The following is a 12,601-nucleotide window of genomic DNA, read 5'->3' as shown; positions in this document are numbered from 1 at the left end:
GCAGAATGTTATATTTTCTAATGCATGCACAAATTGCATGTTCAAAGTCCAAGGCACGAGAAAAAATTGCGATGAACTTATTACTCGTCAGTTGCTCATTAACATATTTGTGAATTTTTTTAAAGCCATGTGACAATGTGATATGTTCGACAAACATCTTTACAGTAAAAAACACATTTTGGTTAATGCAATAGTGAAAAAAAGGCAAAATAGGCCTACATGGGGTGGGTGAAAAAGCGTGTTTGGTATTCGGCCTTCAGCTCAGTGTTTCATTTTGTTCGGCTTCAGCCAAGAATTTTTATTTTGATGCATCCCTAGTTTTGACTGAAACGGTCATTGGCAGTTGTGTGCAAAAGACAGCAATCCAATGACTCTGAAAGCAGTGTAACATATGGGCGACAGTACACACCCAAAAATGTAATAATTTACTTACCCTCATGTTGTTGTAAAAATGTAAAACTTTCTTCTCATAACATAGGAAGATATTTTTTTAAATGTTGGCAGTAAAAGAGTTTTAGTTCCCATTGGCTGGCATCGCATGGACAAAAAAAAAAAAAATTTAAAAAAAAAAAATTCACAAGTATTTATCAAAATATCTATTTGTATGTTCCACAGAAGAAAGTCATGCAGTTTTAGAATGACACAGGTGGGGAGTAAATGACAGATTTTTAATTTTCCTTTCAGTTCATAGTCAAAAAATACTTGGATTCAGCACTATAACAGCTAATTAGAACACTGTAAGAATCTGACATTGTTTCATAGAAAAATCACTTTTATCACTTAATGCTTTATCATGTCATGCCTGGTTAAGGAACAGTGTAAAATGTATTGCAACAGTAAAGACCTTACAAATTAAATCTGCTTAAAAAAAGAGATAAAATTATCAAACACTACTAGTACAAAAAAATAAATCCACCATAAATACCATATATATATTTTTTTTTTTTTATCAATACCAAACTAGAAAATCTCAACAGCATAATTTGAAGTTTGATTATGCAACATCTAAACCTATCTTTGATCATCAAGTACACATTCTGGACATCTGAACACCTGAACTCCAGTCTGAGTGAGCCAAATTACAGCAAACCGTAGCTGTGCCACTGTGGATGGCCTCAGTCCTCTCTACAACATGAAAGTAAAAGAAGCTCCCACATTCACCTGAACCCTCCTAATCTGCAAAATAGTGGCACTCTTATACTGAGGTGCATCCTTGCCTGACATGACGCCTTTTGTCTCCTCCTGTGTTGTGACAACACTTACATTTGTAAATTGCCCTCCTTGTAGAGGATAAACATCTGATAGCCACAAGAGAAAGGGAGTTGGGGAGAGTAACAAGCCTCTGGGACTTCCGCTAAACAAATGGAGAGATCTTTAGAAGCTACTGTTTGTGTTTGCCAAAGACATGGCCAGGATACATTAGGCTCCTGTCAACGGCCGCCAGGCGCTATTCAACTACGTTAAAGTTGGCCAACAGGGTATTTCTGAGAGGGTCTGAGGGGAGAAGATTGCAAATGTTGCAGAGAATTTCTGCAGGTTAAAGTAGCTGCATTATTGTATCTGAAACAGTAAAAAAAAAAAAAAAAAAAGTAATACGATCTGTATTACACTACTCAACTGAACCTGCACTGTTAGCAATTGATGTAATTTTTACAATAAATTTTACAACAACGCACTGTATTCATGTTTTTGTTGTAAATGCAAGTGCATTATGGGAAATTAACGGACAGTCCTGTAAAATTATTGTAACTACACTGTAGAAGCATTTTTTTACAGCAACCGCATAGCATTGTGGGATCGCTGCTGTTTGAATTTTGAAATTACGCGGCCAACGGACGGTACTTTTTGGAAGAAAGAACATGTCTCAGGTATGTAACATAAAATTTGTTTTATAAGTCTTTATATATTAATACTGGTGATCTGAGTGAGTGCTGATTGTTTCATTTGGTATAATTCAGTGGAATAGGGTGAAGTTAGTTAAAATCGCGTCTTCATACTCGATCCAGATTTACATCGCAAGAACTTTACCCAGAAACTATGGACTTTGAGCTGGAACTCGGTGTGCTACCACCGCAGCTTCCATGATCTAAATAAAGTTCTGGGTAAAAAAAATGCCCCTCAGAAAGTCCCTGCTCGCGAGGTACTTGTTCAAAGGTAACGTTACTGAACTTTCGGGAGTGGCAATGCAGCATTGTAGTTTCAACCACCATTTCTTTTGATAATTTTTAAAATATTACTGACATCGTGTCATGAAAGGTATAACGTTAGTGTTTTAACTATTTCAGGCGAGAATGTAGTTGTTTAAAACTCAAATATGCGGTTTATTTATAAAGAGTGCGTCTATTAAAAAATGTGTTTCGCTGATGTCGGAGACGGTCAACTCCACGCGATCAGCGGGAGCTCAGAGATCATTAATCCGTCGGGAGCACTCTCAACTCGGGTAGACATCTGACATTTGCCGCTGGCTGTGATGTCTCTTTAGTGGTAAAGCATAAAATATAATTCGTTTTGGGTGAACCGAACAGGTAATCTTTGGTCTTTATTCAGTTAATCTTTTAATATGTTAAAATAAAAATAGGAGACAATAGGCTACTGTTTGGTATAATATTTTGTTTTATATAATGAAGGCCTAACGTTACACATTTCCCTGAACTTTATTTCTGCGGCTATTAATATGTTTAACGAATGAAAATGAGAACGAAAGGAGGCAGTGGTGTTTGATATCATATTTCGTCTTATTGAAATGAGGGGGGGTCGGTGGAAACGCGTCATAACTGTACCACGGTCATGAACGGTCAAGGCAGAAGGAAAAGACTGAGCGGGAACAGCTGTAGACCGTCCGCAGGATCAGCTGCACACTGGCTGCTAGATGGAACATATGTTTGCTTGCTTTAAGCCCTGTTAATAATTGTCATATGGTTATATGTCAAAGAAGAAAGGAAAGGCTGTAATTCAACATAATCCTATTGCATCCTTAAAATGCCTAGTCTAAATTAGGAAAAACCATACCATAACTTATTCTCCCACCTGATAAAATTGGTACTTTTGCCCATCCTGCCAATACTGCCACTCATGCGTGTGTAGTGAAGGGTTCTAGTGCTCTTTTAGTTATCATATTGTGTATGCATTTCAGGAGAGGCACTAAGTGCAGACAAATGGATGATGTCTTTGGAAGGGACAACTGTGATGGGGCCCCACAACAACCTTCTGAATGGAGTGCAGCGATCTTCACTGTCTACATGTTTAACTAACAGTATCCTAAAGAGGCCTCAAACACTAAAGGTATGTTTAAACTGTTTGCACACTTATAAAGAAAATAGACTCTACGATATACTCTATGCATTGATGTCAAAAGACAGGTTTCCATCCAATTCCTTTGCACCTTTTAAGCGCATTCGTAGAAATTTGGCAAAGAAACCCTATAACTGGAGAGCATTTCCATCAGCTCTGTTATGTAAATTAGAAATGGACAGGAGAGTAGTCATGAAACGCTGTGGGATCAAAACTTAAGGGGCAACTTAAAACAGCCGATAGAGTTGCAACAAATGTGCATTTATGTTGCATTTATTAGCAAGTCAATCCACATAAAAAGTTTTATTCACATTAGAATATTTTGTGAATTTGAACCGTTTCCATTCAGGATTTTTTTGTTTGTTTTCAAAATGTTAAAATGTGCATTAAAAAGCTGGATGGAGACAAAGCTATTGCTATTAAGTGTCTAACATAGAGTTGGTATTGCCCTGCAAGACATTTATGTAAACACAGAGAAGTCTGACAGACAGCAGTTTAACATTACAATTTTCATTAAGTCAATTTTGGGGGTTAAAGTCATTAGATGTGATTTTACTTTTTCCTTTCTCTTTGGAGTGTTACAAGCTCTTGGTGAATGAAGAAGATCTGTATAGGGTGGCCATATGCGCCGTTCATACGGGACACGTCCCCGCCAGGATTTTAATATTGCCTAAAACATCCAGGTCGATCGAGAGCTAAAGAGAGCAGAACAGACAGCTCCTTAAGCTTTTGAAATTGCTCTCATATGTTTGTTCGTTCGTTTGAATTGAAGCGTCACTCTTAAACGCTGTTTCTTTAAAAAGGGAAACTACTTTGTTTGGCCTTCCAAAAGAGAACACGACTAGAAATCATGTTTATATCACATTTATAATGGGTTTGACATTATAATGAAATAAACATTATAATTAAATGTTTGTCTCGTTGCTTCGGCCGGACAGGGCACAGTATGTTAAGTGGCATAACATTTCAGTCACATGATAGATAGATTGGATAGCTGGTCAATCAGAGCACACTTTGCTTTTCAGAACGATGAACTTTGTAAAAATCAACACGTTTCAGAAGGCGAGGAGAGGAGTACCTGTAGAGGAGAAACAATAATGTGTTTTTTTAACCTTAAACCGCTTAAACATTTCATTACACCAAATACACAAAATAATGTTCTTTTTAGCAACGTCATATGACCCATTTTGCAGACACTTTTGTCCAAAGCGACATTCAATTTACAGTGCATACAGTGACATTATATATTTAAGAAAAACAATGTAAAAGCCAATGTAATTCTAAATGTTATGTTGTTAAATGTGTTGATGTTAAATAAATACATCAACGTCATTTTTTTTCTACAAGCAAGTTTACTTTTTATGTTTTTTTTTTTTTACACAGTATTTATCATTACCTGATATGAAAACTTGTTTTTACTCTCTCTGTTTTCAGAGCTTTTTGTGGAATCAATTCCAAGATGTCAGCAAAGCAGAGAAGAGACGGAGGATCAACGCACCTGTCTGCACCCTATTAAGAAGGCCCCTGGGTTTTGAGTTGATGGGCTAGTATTGATGCCCACCCACACCCCACAGCTTCCCCAGTTCAAGACTGGTTGGGACCTTTTGTTATTTATTACCATGTTCCCCCTGATGATAGACTGTCTGGAAGTGAGCTAGATTCTTCAGTGAAACTGTAATTTTGTTTGTATGAAAAAAAAAGATAAAATACATTTGTAATATGTGATGTTGCATAGTGTGTTAATAATAAAAAATAATAAAAAGTTGCCATTGTTTTGGTTTTAATTTTGGAAGATGGAAAATTGCAGTATTTTATTATATTTAGAAATTACAATATTGTAATTGTCTCCTGTAAAATTACAGGAAATTCCTGGCAACTGAGTTGCAGTAAATTTAAATAATTACAGCATTTTACTGTAATAATGCTACTTTAATCACAGTAGCACTGCTGTAAAAATACAGGACTCTATTGTATTAAAAAAACAATATATTACCTGTATATTACTTGCTGTAAATTCACGGCAATTAGTTGCCAGGAATTTCCTGTAAAATTACAATAAATTTTTAACAGTGTGGGCTCTGAACCAAAAGCATAATATTGCTGTGCACTGACGCTGTGCAGGCATCACTCAATGTGTGAACAATGTGGTCAGGAGCACTCTGTCAAAGCTGCTCATTGGATTGGCCATTACTTAAAAAAAAAAAAAAAAAACATTAAAAAAAGAAGAAGAAGAATGGCGGGGAGGAAAAAACAGCAGATTAATCATGCTGTTAGCGATGAAGAAGTCGTCGCTGATTAATGCAGTTTGGCTTTTTAAACAAACAACTCCTGAGTGTGCGGTGTGCTCGGCATTACCCTTTAATTTAGAGAAGGTTGACTGGAGAATTTTTGTTTTTGCAGCTTCGCTGAAGCTCTCTACCCCCTTGTTCTTTACCCCCTTCTCCGGGGCTTTTTTCCCTCTCCCGACACCATATGGAGCAGGCCTCACAGAAACAATCCGCTAAAAACAACAGGCCTGCACTCAACCGTTCCCTACTTTTTTAAAACCATGCGAGAATAAATTGCTCCCTTATTGTGCTTCTGCCAGTGGTCCAGGATAATTTTTGTGTTCTCGATCTAATTAGATTAGTTTGGTGCCAGTTCGGCATTACTGCAAGAAGGTGCCATACGAGAGGAGGAACATCAGGCTAATTGGCAGGAGGATACAACCCATTCCTCACCATTCGCCAGCAGGTTCGCTCCTCAGCCCTCTCATTACCGTCATTTTGAAACTATCTCAAAAGTCTGTGATAACCCAGCTTACTGTATTCTTACAGGCAGAAATTGGAGTCAAACTAGCGAGTCTCATTAGGCACGCTCATGAACAACACCTCCTCAGTCCGTAAAGGCTCTGCTGTTTATCTAGCAGGCCTTAAATGCATAGAGATATGGAATTTCCATTGTAGTAGCAACCAACTCATTAGGAATGTAACAATTACTGGTTTGATGATAAATCAAGATAAAATTTCCCACGGTCAGGGTTACCGTTTCATCGATTACCACGATTAGAACAACTCGCGATAAATAAATAAATACTGTCCAGCATAAAGCACAGTTTCAGTAACAGTCTCACGTACCGCAGAGTTGGGCGAGAAATCTGGGAGGTTTTAAAAGAGTACTAAGGGAATTAATTAATTATATGAATGCACCTCTGAAGGTTCTCGCTGTCTTCATTTTGTTTTCATCTTTGCTCCATGTAATACCTAAGCAGTTATAAATTTCTTCTGGTTATAAATTCCAGTCCTCGCGTCCCCCTGCTCTGCACATTTTGTGTGTTTCTCTTTTGGCTTCCTACGTTTGTTCTATTCGAACAAAGCGAAGTGGACACCACAAGATATTGCGCCATGATTCCAATTCAAAGCCAATGTATATGCTCCATTTAAAGTGCACTGAAGTGTGCGAGACATGAATTTAAATTGTATTTATTTACAGAGGTATATGATGTCACACTTTTCCATGTGTGAAGACGTTGCGCAGCACAAATCCGTGAATGAATGTTCCGAAGTGAAGTAAACTTAAACAGACTTCCCCAGCTCAAGGAGTAGGGAGCAATGAACACTGTGTAGAGAATGTCAACGGGAACACAGTTCATGCATGGAGCTCACTTCCAACGAGCTTATTATCTGAATCAGGTGTGTTAACAAAGAGAGACGTACAAAATGTGCAGCGCAGGGGTTCGCAAGGACTGGAATTGACGTAAAGGAAGTGTTCTTAATCACAATGCTGTTTTGTCCACGGAGGTTACGGAAAACAGCTGTAATTCAAAATTTTCCATTAGCGCCACCTGCTGTCAGAGAGTGGATTTACCAAGACTTATTTTTTAACATTCAGTTTGTATGCTGCTTCTGACTGGCCAAAAACGGACCGAATTTGCATGGCCTGATATAAATCTTGACCAGTAGATGAAAAAAAAAAACAAGCTTATGTGGATTTTACACTAAACAATTCGGTTAAGTTACCTAGAACTATTTATGGAGCAGATTAAATGCATACAATAATTTATTAAGCAATTATCATTTTGACATATCTTTATTTAAAGACTGAAATGTGAGGTTTGACCTTTTTATTAAACTTTTTCAAAGCTTTATTTTAACATTTAAATTAGATCTCAACATGCTATTAAACTGTTGTCAGTCAAGTTGTCATTTAAAATTCAAACATCATTGGTAATGTTAATGTTGTATTGATAATGCAAACAAAAGGTAGTTTTATTTCTTGTTTGTTGATTTTTAAATATAAAACTTATACCGAAGTGATTAATGCGTCTGTATTTTTAAAACATCTCCAGGACATTATAACAATACCATGATAATACTGAGAACCATAATAATCTTTGGTCACTATAATCGTGATAAGAAATGTTCATACCTTTATATCCCTACAGCTCATGCTCGTATACCTTATTCCACATTTTTAAAAATATATATAATAATAATTCAGCGACTTTAAAAATGCATTACAGCATGTTCCTCAATGCACTTTTACCTTCAAATGAAAGCCTTTTTCAAAAGAGCATTCATATTCCTCAACAGTAACAAGCTGGTTGTTGAGCACTAATACACCTGAATTAAGGTCTTGCTGCATCAAACATTTCTATATGCACTGCAAATTGAGAAACGGTGGAGGCGAATTGATCAGACTTTTAAATGAACATTATGAAAACATTTGGCAGTCTGCCGCCCTGGGCACACTGGCACGCCATACATCACACAGACACCTACTGGAGAAACTATGCAGACCACTCAAATTTCCCAACCATAAACTCAACCAAATTATACAAAGCAAGGTACAAGTAAAAGCATAAAGCTTTACCTCACGGCGTAAATCCATGTTTATACCCAAAAACGGGCATGCGAGTCAAAGAGATATTCCAGTGCATAGTAGCTGAACCTATAAGGATATGAGCATAAGTGCAGTCTATGATGTCGGTAAAATGCAATGAAAAGTGGGCAGTGATCAAAAAAGTCCTCATTTTAAAAATACAGCCTACTTAAGTGCAAACCCACTATATGATGCTTAATGTGTAATATCAGTATCACAGGGAAGAACCATGGGCTGGACTAAATATCAGCCATGATTTAGCATTTATGGGATTTAGCCTGGGTAGCACGCATGGTTTTAAAGCAAATTAAAAATTCAATTAGCAAAAAAAGAGGTGAGCATTTCTAAATATAGGGTATTATAAACTGTAACTGAGTCATGAAAACAGATCTATTCATCTTTGAAAGCAGAAAGTCTAGTAAGTAAATAAATATAATATAAATAATAAATAGGGCTGCACGTTCTCAAGTTTTCATTAACCGTTAACCGAGGCCCTTAGCGGTTAATACTCGGTTAAATAGTGTGCCATAGTAACCGTAACCATAGTATTTCCGGACATTGGCCGAAAAAAAAGGAATGTCGACAAATGTTATCTCTCCGGTCAAATTGTCCTATTAAAACAATCTGAATTTGAGAATAAGCCTAAAATGTATAAGGCAAAAGGTAACAAGCAGACTCCGCGGCCGCCTCGCTAAGGCTACGACTATGACTATGTTTGACACGTACAATATTTGAAAATCGATAATTATTTATTTATTTATTTATTTAAATTACATTTATATCTGAATTTGTCAACCTATAGACTTTCAAATATCAAAATGTCATGAATTAATATGTATTTTTGTACAAAATGACATAAAACATATTTTCCTATTATACTTTGCCTGGAAACGCTTCCAACAAGGCGTCGGTTCTATTTCTAGCATGCACGCGTCGAGCCGCGCCTGAGCCGTGCGTTTCACGCAGGCAGTCGGCAAGCTCTAACCTGTTAACATGGGAACCGAATTAAAAACAGACACGCCACGCAGCTGAGATGCTTTCGCCACGCATCCAGTGTGTCCTGACCGGCCTAATGATGCCCGGGTGTTGGCTGTTGAGATTACAACAACGAGGTTGTATTTGAAGTATATCTAAGCACTGTATTGCAATACTTGCATTTTGCCCCGTCACAGCCGCTTCTTCTTGTGGACATTACAAATGTCTGGGAGCGCTCTGGCGGTCTCTGGTGGTGCAAAAATGTATTACCACTAAATTCAATGCACGCCATTGACGTCAATTAACCGAGCAAAATGTTTCACTCGGTTACACAATTTTTAACGGTTAATCGGTTAACCGGTTAACCATGGACACCCCTATTAACTACTAAGTAAATATTATAACCATCCCAGCATCCAAATATATTTTTTATTATTCAAATAAAAATAAAAGTTGTGTGCACTCAAATAGTAAAAATTTTAAGTCTTTAAATTAAAAAATTATTTGCACTGAAGGCATCAACATTCTGAGAAAGACAGACAACAAATTAAATAAAAAGCAAAAGATGAACACACGCATTACAACCTAGTAAACTCATATCAGGGGCCCCTGGACCCCTGTAATAGCGCTCAGGGATCTCAGATGACCTTCGACCTAGAAGCCTGTGTCAGAGTTCTGGGTGAAGGATCACGGGGTTAATCTTGCCATTCAGTACCCCCACATCTAAGCATACAACACCAACTGAAACCACCAAGCACAAGCACATTCTAACCATTCCAGTGCGATGTGCATTCACACACAAGCAGGTTTTCCCCTGAAATCCAGACTGGAGAAGATGGCATATGTTTAACATTACGCAAATCTGCTGAAACGGCAGGGCACCAGAAAGAAAGCTCCACTGTGACAACATTCACAAAGGCAGGATCCCCTAATCACCGGCCGTTAGAGGTCGTTTGTTATTTATTTTGGCACAAGAGAAAGCAAGTCCACTATGACACATTCTCAGATTACCTCATTTAAGAACGACAACTGCTCGCAAACCAGACCACAAAGAATGCGGCTGCTTTCGGAAATTCAGATTATTGCATTTCTACGTTAATTAGCTTGAGACTGAAAATCATGTGTGGTGGTAATGAGCAAGCAGACAAAACACTTTTAAAATTAAAATCTCAGCCGAAAAGAAGAGTGTCAACTTATATCCTAATAACACTTATAGTTATAATGATTCATGACGCATCATAGCTACTTTAAAACACAAAAACCAACAAATGCAAAAAAAACGTCAAACATCTCCAAAAAACTATCGATTTTTGACCAGGACTATTGGATGTCATGATCAAACACACAAAAACAGACTTCAGTTTATCTATGTGCTACTTTGCATATTTTTATGAGCGATGCAGACATATCTCCTGAGAGGAAGTCTGTCGAGTCCAGTGTTTAACAAACACAGAGGAAGAGAAGAATACCAGACCACAGTATCACCTGGTCCACAAATGTACAGCTCAAAGAAAGCCCCCACAGACTAAAAAAATACTACATGTGTGGCCTATCTTATTACCCTGGAGAAAACCTACAGACAAACAAATTCAAGGAAAAGAAAGTCAGTAAATTCTACTGTTCCACATAATAAACGCCAAAGCAGGGGATGATTGACTCACTGAAGATCAAAGCACTTTAACAGCTTGAGCTATCTAGTGGTCTAGATTACTGCCCTGAACTACAGGAAGACTGGGTTAAAACTTACAATAAATAAAGTTTTAAAGCTACATCCCCCTCAAACATAACACCATTAAAAACCTGAAGACAAGCATCACGTCCGTCCCTGTTAATACTATGTATTCGTTTAGAGGACTTGCAACATGAATTGCATTGAAAACCACAATGCCACAAGCTGCCAGAAATCCCTGCACTTTTGTAACACACAATCGTAAATATACATACCTCTGTTAAGCATTGGGTTATAGCATTATCTCACTCAAATCCAACAGGGAGGCAGATATCAAAGCTGTCAGAGTATCCAAAGACCCTTCCCTGAGGAGCCCTCTGAGGTATCCTTTATTCCACATCCATTCTGGCCTGGGAATCATTCCATTTTTTCCCCCTCAGTGTTCAGAAAGTTTACTCGCTCTACATTCGTGGCTTGTGAAACGCGCCGTCCCGTACTTCCTTTTCTCAGAAGACCTCACAGGTGCAGATGATCCGAAGTACAAGGGGTGACCACACCATGTCGTTCCTCTCGATCACTGTAACAAAACAAAAAGTCACCTTTAGCATTAAAGAAGTCCCCTTTGTAAACAGCACTTTTTGAATATTTTTTAAGAGGGAGAGTTAAAATATAAAAACCACATATTAAGACTCACTGAATAAAATTGCAAAAACTAACTTTCAGAAAAAAAAAAAAAATGAGCATGATATACCCCAAAACTCAGAATCTTGGAAAAAACTCAACATGGACACTGCAATGCACGCATAGAGAGCAGAGAGAACTCCTGTGTCATGTACTCAGGCAGTCTGACAGCAGGTTTCATGAATGGGAGCTCTGACAGAATGGGCCCTCTGGCCGACCAAATTGGAAACAGGAAAACAAACATTCTCAAGGAAACCCCCCATCCCCCCACAAACCTTTTCTTCGACTCATTCAGTCCAACCTGTGTCAGGTTGGCAATAGTCAACCGCACCAGCCTCCAGACCACACAGATGGAGAAATTTCAGCCACCGTGAGATAGAGGGGGGGGGGGGACAAAAAAAAAGCAAAGCGAAAACTTGTTTGCGAGGTAAAAGAACACACACTGCGATAGAAAGGGAAAAGGGAGAAGAAAAAGAAGGCTAAACTGACTCATCAACGTTCCAGAGGGCCGGCGGACAGGAGGATCGGCGGACGCACTAAATTCAGCATGTCGGAATGGGGAAGAGAGGAAGTGGGCACTGCTGGAAGATCTAGACTGAAAACTTTCAGAAAGTTTCTGATATGAAGCTGAGCAGGGAGACCTGTCCTGCATGATAAATCTAGCGTGAAAAAAAGGGGTTTTAACCAAATAAATAGTTACTGATACCCACACTTTGGTATAGAAGTTCAGGAAAGTCATCTTATATAGAAAGCAAATCTAACGGGAACCACTAGTTTAGAAAAACCACACGCAGGCAAAGTGTCAACACATCCGATCAATAGAAGGTTTATCGTAACATCACTGTAACTTGCATTTTCAATACAAATGTCAGTTATTTTTAATTCCTCAGAAAAAAAAAGTAAGCTTTTGTCAATGAGTAAGACTGGAGATTTAGGGGAACTTCGATTTCTTTTTCTTCTTCTTCGCTTGCAGTGCAGCCTACCACTCTACTGGGAATGAGAGAGTTTTCAGTCAGCAAACTTTACCAGATGTACGCTAACCACGAAAATATTACACGCCACATAATTAGCCTAACAAGTGGTGTCAAACAGCTCTGACAGAGTCAGAGACCCAAACCATCTCTT

The 12,601-nt window shown here is 38.1% G+C and overlaps 1 long non-coding RNA gene and 1 pseudogene across 1 annotated transcript; one reads left to right on the top strand and one right to left on the bottom strand.

Moving 5' to 3' along the window:
• Nucleotides 1–11,421, bottom strand: part of LOC113099671 (zinc finger transcription factor Trps1-like) — a 103,344-nt pseudogene extending 91,923 nt beyond the window's left edge.
• LOC113099672 (uncharacterized) lies at nucleotides 3,227–5,056 on the top strand. Its single transcript, XR_003289495.1, has 2 exons — nucleotides 3,227–3,282; nucleotides 4,726–5,056. It is a non-coding gene; the product is annotated as an uncharacterized LOC113099672 (long non-coding RNA).
• Nucleotides 11,422–12,601: the final 1,180 nt, after the last annotated feature.

Source organism: Carassius auratus, unplaced genomic scaffold, assembly GCF_003368295.1.
Source record: "Carassius auratus strain Wakin unplaced genomic scaffold, ASM336829v1 scaf_tig00217005, whole genome shotgun sequence".
Taxonomy (NCBI): Eukaryota; Metazoa; Chordata; class Actinopteri; order Cypriniformes; family Cyprinidae; genus Carassius; species Carassius auratus.
Note: the sequence above shows the minus strand (reverse complement) of the source record. Positions and strands in the feature narration are given on the sequence as shown.